General features: G+C 43.8%; 1 protein-coding gene across 1 annotated transcript in view; it reads left to right on the top strand.

Moving 5' to 3' along the window:
• The window catches only part of LOC124002651 (ras-related C3 botulinum toxin substrate 2-like), a 28,141-nt gene extending 27,928 nt beyond the window's left edge, over positions 1 to 213 (top strand). The window contains exon 7 of the mRNA XM_046310238.1: positions 1 to 213. This exon is cut by the window's left edge and continues 313 nt beyond it. The gene's annotated coding sequence lies outside the window, so the exon portion shown is untranslated.
• The last annotated feature ends 9,508 nt before the right edge of the window (positions 214 to 9,721 follow it).

The raw sequence follows: 9,721 nt of genomic DNA, 5'->3' as shown, positions 1-9,721 counted from the left end.
GATATTTGACCTTGATGTATGTGTGTCCCAAATGGCACCCTAATCCCTAAGTGCACCATTAGACACTTGTATTTTCATTGTTTTTTTTTTGTTTTTATAAAACCTTTATTTTTTACTCAAGTGTTAACATAAATAATGACACACTGCCTTTTCAGAAATGAAACAACAAATGTAATTCCTAAACAAAAATAAATACATAACATATACATTCAACTTATTTCATCAGCAAAAAATAATTTCCCCTCCTCTACAAAACAAAGCGCTCCTTCGTAGGTCCACTTCTCCTCAAATAATAGGAGATCTTTTACAGCTGAAAAGAACTCAAAATCTACTTTTATTCTTGCTTTCACTAATCCTTTAAAAACACATCTTACATCCTGCCCATATCCCGTTTCTATCTTGTTTCCTACTCAGAAAAATTGACATCTTAGCTTGTCCCAAAATAAAATGTAACATTTGACATTTTCTTTTCTGTTGTTTACTATATTGAAACCCCAAAATAAAAACAGTGTTATTGAAAAACTCCCCTACAGGTTTAAACAAAGATTCCAGCATTTCCAATAGAGGTTTTATCCTCTCACACTCCATAAAACAGTGAAAAATGGTTTCTCTTATATTACAAAAAGGACATCCATCTCTAACATCTGAGTTAATAACAGATACAAAAACATTAACTGCAATGATGCCATGTAAAACCCTCCATTGCATATCACCAGTACCCCTTTGTAACGGTGGTTTGTACAGTGCTCTCCATGCTGGCTTTACCTTGTCATCAATGCCCAATTTTACCCTCCATGGAGTGTCTTTTCTATTTTTCAATGTATCTTTATTCAACACCTTGACACACCCCCTATACAAGTCCTTCCCATTCACCTCATCCAAACCCACCTCCTCCAACCCTCTCAAATCCAGCAATAACGCCTTTCTTTCTGACTCTGGGATATTTGGTCCCTAGTCTTGGAAATGAGACGTCTTCATCTTGCACCTTCTTCTTTTGTGGCTACTAAGCATACCCCATTCTTCCGCTGACAGAGCCTTCCTGCAGCTCCCCAGCATTTGTCCGACAATCCTTTCCGACCTCATCCCCAAATGTTCTGCCACCCGTCTTCCATCCATTAAGGCGGGCCCAGCCATGGCCATTAACTATTTTAAGGTGATGATTTTCCCCTTCACCAGAATCTTGGAGAAATGTGGAACAGCTGCAGTTGTACAATCCAGTCTTGCCCCATACACCAGAGGTTCCTCCAACAGCCAATGCACTGACTCCGCTGAAGTTCGTCTGGACACCTTCATTATGCTCCACACTCTGAGAAGGCCTCTGTAAAACGGAGGTTCTCCCTCCCTAGAAATCTGGCTACTATCAACCAGAAATAAAGCCTTCTTTAAACCTAATCCTCCAACCCGCTGTAATATAAGACCTGCCAACCCTCTCCACACCACATTTTCCGGTCCATAAAGCAACCTTTGAATAAACTGAAACCGGAAAGCAGCAGCCCTACTAGCAAGATGTACAAGACCTTGTCCCCCCTCCTCTTTTGACAAATACTAAACACTTTGTGGAACCCAGTGATATTTATCCCAAAAGAAATCCACAATAATTGCCTGTATCTTAGCCAGAAGGCCAGATGGTGGTTCTAAAACTGACAACCGATGCCACAGTGCAGAGGCAATCACATTGTTAACTATAATAGTGTGCCCCCTATATGACATACGAGATAGTAACCAACGCCATCTCCTCATCCTCCCTTCCACCATTTCAACCACCCCACTCCAATTTTTTTCCATAGTCCCCTCATCTCCTAGGTACACTCCAAGATACTTAAAACCTCCCTTACACCATTCTAGCCCCCCTGGCAAAGCCATGATCCCTCCAGACCATTCTCCAATCTGTAAAGCACAACTCTTTTCCCTATTTACCTTTGCAGAGGATATTCCCCTAAAACGATCAACAATTAGACTCAAGCTATCCACCTCCGCTTGATTTTTCACTAGCACAACTACATCATCAGCATAGGCTGAGAGACGAATAGGAGGAATATCCTCTGAAAGGCACACCACTGCAATGCGACTTCTAATGCTATTTAGTAGTGGCTCTATAGCAATGGCATATAACATCCCTGACATAGAACATCCCTGCCTAATACCTCTACACACTTTAAAAGGAGCACTCAAACCACCGTTAACTTTCAATACACTTTCAATGTCATCATATATCACCTTTATCATGGCAATAAAACCAGAGCTGAACCCAAACGCCTCAAACGTGTGCCATAAATATTGATGTTCAACTCGGTCAAATGCCTTTTAGACCAGCATCCAACCCAATAGTCCTAGAGACGTCCAAAAAATCACGAATCAGAGAAATGTTATCCCCTATCTGCCTGCCAGGAACACAGTAGGACTGATCCATATGTATGATTTGCCCCATCACCTCCCTCAGCCTGTTGGACAAAGCCTTTGACAATATCTTATAATCAGTGCACAATAAAGCCACCGGCCTCCAGTTCTTCACCTCCCTCGGGTCACCCTTTTTGGGCAGTAGGGTGAGGACAGCCCTTCTGCAGCTTATTGGTAGTAACCCTCCGGTTAAACTATCATTAACTACTTCTAACCAATCCTCTCCCAACATAGCCCAAAAAGACTTTAAAAAGTCAACTGGAAGCCCATCAATGCCTGGTGCCCTTCCATTTTCCATGCCTTTTAATGCAGTGTATAAATCCTGCAAAAACAATGGTTGCTCAAGCTCAACCTGAGCTTCTGCAGCCACCTTTGGGAGCCCATCAAAGAACTGCTGTGTCACTGTTTTGTCCTCTTTGTACTCACACTTGTAGAGCTCAGCATAGAACTCTACTGCCCTCTTTCTAATTTCACTAGGGCTAATGAGCTCTTGTCCAACAGCTGATTTGAGACAATGCATAATTTCTTTGTCCATTCTTTTTCTCTAAACAAAAGAAAAATTTGGATGAGGCATCCATTTCAGATATTCCCTGAAACTTACTTCTCACCAATGCCCCCTGTGCTCTGATACCCAGCAGGTCTGCCAATGCAGCTTTTCTCCTCTTGAGGGCCTGAGTATGGCCTCGATCTCCTGTGGTCTCAACCAACGTCATGAGTTCCACTATTTCAATCTCTAGGGCTTTCATTGATCTGGTGATATCCTTGGTGACATTCCTCATGTATTGATTACAAAGTTGTGGAATCTGGATTTTCCCTATATCCCACCACTGTTGAATGGATACAAAACTGGCCTTTTGAGACCTCCACCTCTCCCAGAAAAAAACTGAAACAGTTCCTGAAGTGAGCATCACTCAATAAAGTTATATTAAAATGCCAGTATGCGCTTTTGGGTTTTACATCGTTAATGAACACCACCTCTGTTATTAAACAATGATCAGAAAATCCCACTGGAGTTATCACACTTGATTTACAGACCTGAGATTGATGCTCAACAACATAAAACCTATCTAACCTGGCCATAGAGATGATGTTCTCTCTCACATGTGCCCAGGTGTACTGCCTTGTTCCTCCATGTTGACTCTGCCAAATATCACACAGTTTATGTGTTACAATGAGGCGTTTTAAAAAAGTCCTTGAGGCTATAGATTTTGACGGAGATTCTGGCCATAAAGCTGGTTCTTGCTATATTTCACAACATCAAGCTCTGCACACTGCAGGGTCGGGGAATCATCAACAACTGGAAAGACAATAAGAGGAAGTCAGATGGGATCTTCTACTTTGACCCATTCTCATGCAGGGTGTATCTGTGTTGATCTCTCCTTTGTTGTTATTAGCGGTGGCAGCCTGGACTCTGAACTATCTTCTACTTTGACCCATTCTCATGCAGGGTGTATCTGTGTTGATCTCACCTTTGTTGTTATTAGCGGTGGCAGCCTGGACTCTGAACTATCTTCTACTATGACCCATTCTCATGCAGGGTGTATCTGTGTTGATCTCTCCTTTGTTGTTATTAGCGGTGGCAGCCTGGACTCTGAACTATCTTCTACTTTGACCCATTCTCATGCAGGGTGTATCTGTGTTGATCTCTCCTTTGTTGTTATTAGCGGTGGCAGCCTGGACTCTGAACTATCTTCTACTATGACCCATTCTCATGCAGGGTGTATCTGTGTTGATCTCACCTTTGTTGTTATTAGCGGTGGCAGCCTGGACTCTGAACTACTCTGGTTTAGACGTCTTACCAGGAGCAAAACAGCTGAAGCGTTAAAACAGTTGGAAAACAAGTTGCATTAGTAGAATATAGTGGGAAGAGATATAAGAAACTCTAAACAACTAACGGACATGTGCAGTAGCTAAACTACAGTAGCTGCAGATATTATGTAACGTGGGAAAGTTAGACAGTAAACTGAATGAATTTGGGTACATTTCAGTTATTGAGCAGATACTTTCTAGAGCAAATTTAAATCAGTGCATTCAACTGTAAGGTAGCAAATAAATACAACTATCACAATCATTGCAAGTAAAACGCTCTGCTATCTACTAAATCAGTCCTAGTAGAAAAAGGCGTGTGTGTACAGCAGGTTTGGTGTCAATTCCATTTAAATTGCAGTCAATTCAGGAAGTACAATGAAATTCCAACTCCAATTCTCTTCCAATGTTTTTCAATTAGGAAAATTTGAAATTGTAATTTGGTTTACTTTCTGAATTGACTGGAATTGAAATGGTTGTGAGCCCAACACAAGTGTATAGTAAGAAAGACAACCATCAAGTGTGGTAATTCACACCAACTCCTCAGTGTTATACTGCATGGGTGGATGTGTGGTAATTCACACCAACTCCTCAGTGTTATACTGCATGGGTGGATGTGTGGTAATTCACACCAACTCCTCTGTGTTATACTGCATGGGTGGATGTGTGGTAATTCACACCAACTCCTCAGTGTTATACTGCATGGGTGGATGTGTGGTAATTCACACCAACTCCTCAGTGTTATACTGTATGGGTGGATGTGTGGTAATTCACACCAACTCCTCAGTGTTATACTGTATGGGTGGGATATTTTTAGGCTTCATTTCCTTGGAGAATTGGTTCTAAGTTGTCAAACACATCTTCTCGACTGTTTGCTCTTCCTCTGCCAGCAAAACAACGTAAATGCAACAACAACCTAACAACCTCATCATTAACTTACCCACCAGCATCACAGTCAGGAAGATGGATTGGCTGAATCACAGTCTCAGGTTGTGAGAACTTCAGTAGTATGATGTCATGCTGGTCTGGATAGGCTTGTTTATTAGTCTCTACAATATGCAAGATATGCACTGAATGAGCTCTCACTTGGCCTGCATCGAGAACAGGATGTTCCCGGGGCGACAGGTAGCCTAATGGTTTGAGTGTTTGGCCAGTAACTGAAAGGTTGCTGGATCAAATCCCTGAGCTGGTAACGTAGAAATCTGTCGTTCTGCCATTGAACAAGGCAGTTAACCCGCTGACATCGTAAATAAGAATTTGTTGTTAACTGACTTGCCAGGTTAAACAATAATGTTCATCTAGTTGTGTAAACACATGAGACCTGACATAGTGCAGGAGAGTTGATAGCACATATACAAGATGATAGTAACATGAACAAATACGATCTCTTTCAAACACACAACATTCATCTAGATCGCAGTAAGTTATATTGTGAACAGTTCTGCTCTCACCATACATTCTTTTGTGTAAAATGGATCCATGAGAATAAAACTGGACACAAAATTGGTAAGAGGTGTCTTTGATCTAAAAGACACAGAGCTCAGTTTGCATTCAACTGGCATGACCATATAGCCTACTGATAGTTCATAGCGTGACTGACAGTCTGTCTTGCGTGCCACAGTCTTTATATATCTGAAGTATTCTTAGTTTCTACCTCCTTATCTTCCCTCTAACTTTGCTTCTTCTTCTACAGTATCGTACTCTGGTATGCATTAGTCAGTGAGCCAAGCAGCCCATGGAAATATTCAATGGGGTATCTCTGTAAGAGCAACCTTGTGGGACTGCTTCATTTGAATCACCCTTCGTGGTTTGTTGGAAGAGCACTATGCCACCATGGGCCGGGATCATTAGAAGCACTCACTGTCACAAACAGATATTGGGGACGCACACAATTATGTGTTTTAGCCGCTGTATTATAGGGATGTTATGGGAGGAGTAAAGAGGGGGTGATGTGAAGGGGGTGATGTGAAGGGGGTGATGTGAAGGGGGTGGTGTGAAGGGGGTGATGTGCAGGGGGTGATGTGAAGGGGGTGATGTGAAGGGGGTGATGCGAAGGGGGTGATGTGAAGGGGGTGATGTGAAGGGGGGTGATGTGAAGGGGGGTGATGTGAAGGGGGTGATGCGAAACTATGTTGATGAAGATGATGATGAGATGCTTCTTGCATTTGCTATCAGGTTAACAGACATAAACTCCATGTAAGTATCATGTTTAAAGAATCAGGTGCAGACAGTTTCAAAGTAACAAAAGTTTCTTAAATCCAACACGGGCAAACAAAGGTACAGGATGGCAGGCAGGCTCAGGGTCAGGTCAGGCAGAGGTTGGTAATCCAGAGTAGTGGGGCAAAGGTACAGGACGGCAGACAGGCTCAGGGTCAGAGCAGGCAGAGGTCGGTAATCCAGAGTAGTGGGGCAAAGGTACAGGACGGCAGGCAGGCTCAGGTTCAGGGCAGGCAGAAATGTCAAAACCGGGAAAACTAGAAAACAAGAACTATAGACAAGACAGGAGCAAGGGGATAAACGCTGGTAGGTTTGATCATCAAAACGAACTGGCAACAGACAAACAGAGAACACAGGTATAAATACACAGGGGATAATGGGGAAGATGGGCGACACCTGGAGGGAGGTGGAGACAATCACAAAGACAGGTGAAACAGATCAGGGTGTGACAGAATCCCCCCCCCCTCCTACCTGGGCGCATACCTGGTTGACTGGGGTGCCGGCATTGTGGCCAAATACTCATAGTAGCCACTGGCCGTGTTGAAGTCGGTCTGCCACTCATCCCCCTCCCGCACCCGCACCAGGTGGTAGGCATTCTGTATATCCAGCTTGGAAAACATGGTAGCCCCCTGGAGCGGCTCGAAGATCGAGGAGATTCATAACATAACGGTTCTTCACCCTTATGTCATTGAGTCCCCAGTATTCAATGCACAGGCGCAGGGTCTTGTCTTTCTTCTCCACAAAGATGAACCCTGTGCTGGCGGGAGAGGAAGAAGGACGGATCAATCTTGCCGCTAGGGAGTCTCCAATGTCGGTCTCCGTAGCCTTGGTCTCCAGTCCCGACAGAGAATACAGACATGCCCGGGGCAGAGTAGTGTTTGGGAGAAGGTCTATCCCGCAGTCATATGGTCGGTGCGGCAGAAGCGAAGTAGCCGGGCCTTGTTGAACACCTCCTGAAGGTCCTGGTACTCTGTGGCAATGGCAGAGAGGTCCGGGCAACTTCTGTGCCCCCAGGAAGATGTCCCGGGGCAGGTTGTGCTGACCCCAGGAAGATGTCCCGGGGCAGGTTGTGCTGACCCCAGGAAGATGTCCCGGGGCAGTTTGTGCTGAACCCAGGAAGATGTCACGGGGCAGGTTGTGCTGAACCCAGGAAGATGTCACGGGGCAGGTTGTGCTGACCCCAGGAAGTGGGCATTGCAGAACGGGCTCCAGCCCATGATGTTCACCTGACTTAGAATTCCTCACAATCAAATGCCGACCGCATTATCTACCGAGAGAATTGTCTTCAATCATAATCACAGTCGTGTACATCCCCCCAAGCAGACTTATCGACGGCCCTGAAAGAACTTAATTTGACTCTATGTAAACTGGAAACCACATATCCTGAGGCTGCATTTATTGTAGCTGAGGATTTTAACAAGGCTAATCTGAAAACAAGGCTCTCTCTCTCAGCATATCGATTGCGCAACCCGGGCTGACAAAACCCTATATCATTGTTATTCTAACTTGCGCGACGCATATAAAGCCCTCCCCTGCCTTCCCTTCGGAAAAGCTGACCACGACTCCATTTTGTTGCTCCCAGCCTATAGACAGAAACTAAAAACAGGAAGCACCCGCGCTCCGGTCTGTTCAATTCTGTTCCGACCAATCGGATTCCACCCTATCTATAATCTATAATGTGATCATCTCACCTCTTTTACCGTCAGAATCCGCTTGGGTGGCACCATAACCTGCGATCTGAACTGAAACACAGTTTTAGATTGTCTTCCTAGAGCAGATGAATAAAATGACTCAATCAGGCTTTCAGAACATTGAGTTCTATTTGCAGAAAAAATAATGAATTGCAGAACTGGGATGGGTTGAAAAATCTAAGTTAATTGAAATTTAGAGCAATTTTTGTAGGTGAGTAGCCTAATGTTCCCCTGTATTGCTCTAGAACACGACCCATCCCTTCCTCTCTTCATCTAATAGAGCAACACATTTTCTAAGTATTTTCTTATCATCAGTTCACTGTTCATCTGCCACCATAAAACTTGAACTTGCTTGGCATCTGGGTCATATTAAATAGCACACACCATAGCAGAAATAGTTTTGCAACAGCAATCGTTTTGCAAAAAAAAAGAGTTGTTATTCCCTACCCACTGTCCTCTTCTGTTTTCCTCTGTTTGGCTTGTGAAGGACCAGGTGACCCAGGTGACACAGGTGTAGTTAAACAGTCAGGAGGATTCACAGGCGTAATTGTCTCCTTGGCAGATTCAGGTAACTTCAGTAGCATGATGTCATGCCGGTCTGGATGAGCATGTGTATCAGTAACTTTAATTTTTACTGCAGGCTTGACTTGAACTGAGGCTGGATGTTCACCTAGTACTACATACACATGAGGATCCTGACAGTTACTTTTAGATTACTTTCCCCTTAAGGTCAGGCACCACAGGCAAAAATTGGGATTTTGCTTCCATCTGTCAATTTTCAGATTTGGGGATATTTTGAAACTATAACTTCCATACTTTCATAAAATGCACAAATAAATCGGCAATCATTTATATAAATACTTTATTTGTATTATTTAATCCCAACTCCGTCAACTACATCGACCATAAATGTTGTTATTGATAGCATGTTTCATGTAGAACTTTAACCGCTATTATTTTTTACTTTCCATGTTGAATCGTTTATCATTCAAAAGTTTGTTTTCCGGAGCATATCGTTAGATAGTCCATACATGGCTATATCCGTTGTATACGTGGTGCTTCGTGCGGAAAGATGAGTAATTTCCTGACATCCGATTGGTTACTGGCAATTAAAGGCCCTTTCCGGCAACCTAATTGGTTAAAATGCCTCACATGCCACGCAGCCCTTTTTTGTTTGAAAATATCTCCCGCGAAGAAGAGAGACAAATGTAAAGAGAGACCAAATGAGAAAATCTCGAAGAATATGCCTACAGTATGTGAATACAAATAGACGATCTCAGTTAGCCAATAGGAGAAAAGCAGTGAATGAAAGAAAGGATGTGCCTGATCCGCCGATCGAGGCAGTGGCAGTACAGGGTAGAGATCGAGGCAGTGGCAGTACAGGGTAGAGATCGAGGCAGTGGCAGTACAGGGTAGAGATCGAGGCAGTGGCAGTACAGGGTAGAGATCGAGGCAGTGGCAGTACAGGGTAGAGATCGAGGCAGTGACAGTACAGGGTAGAGATCGAGGCAGTGGCAGTACAGGGTAGAGATCGAGGCAGTGGCAGTGGCAGGGGTAGAGATCGAGGCAGTGGCAGTACAGGGTAGAGATCGAGGCAGTGGCAGTACAGG

Source organism: Oncorhynchus gorbuscha, linkage group LG18 (genome assembly GCF_021184085.1).
Source record: "Oncorhynchus gorbuscha isolate QuinsamMale2020 ecotype Even-year linkage group LG18, OgorEven_v1.0, whole genome shotgun sequence".
In the NCBI taxonomy this organism is placed as follows: Eukaryota; Metazoa; Chordata; class Actinopteri; order Salmoniformes; family Salmonidae; genus Oncorhynchus; species Oncorhynchus gorbuscha.
The sequence above is the reverse complement of the archived record's forward strand: the minus strand, read 5'-3'. Positions and strand labels throughout refer to the sequence as shown.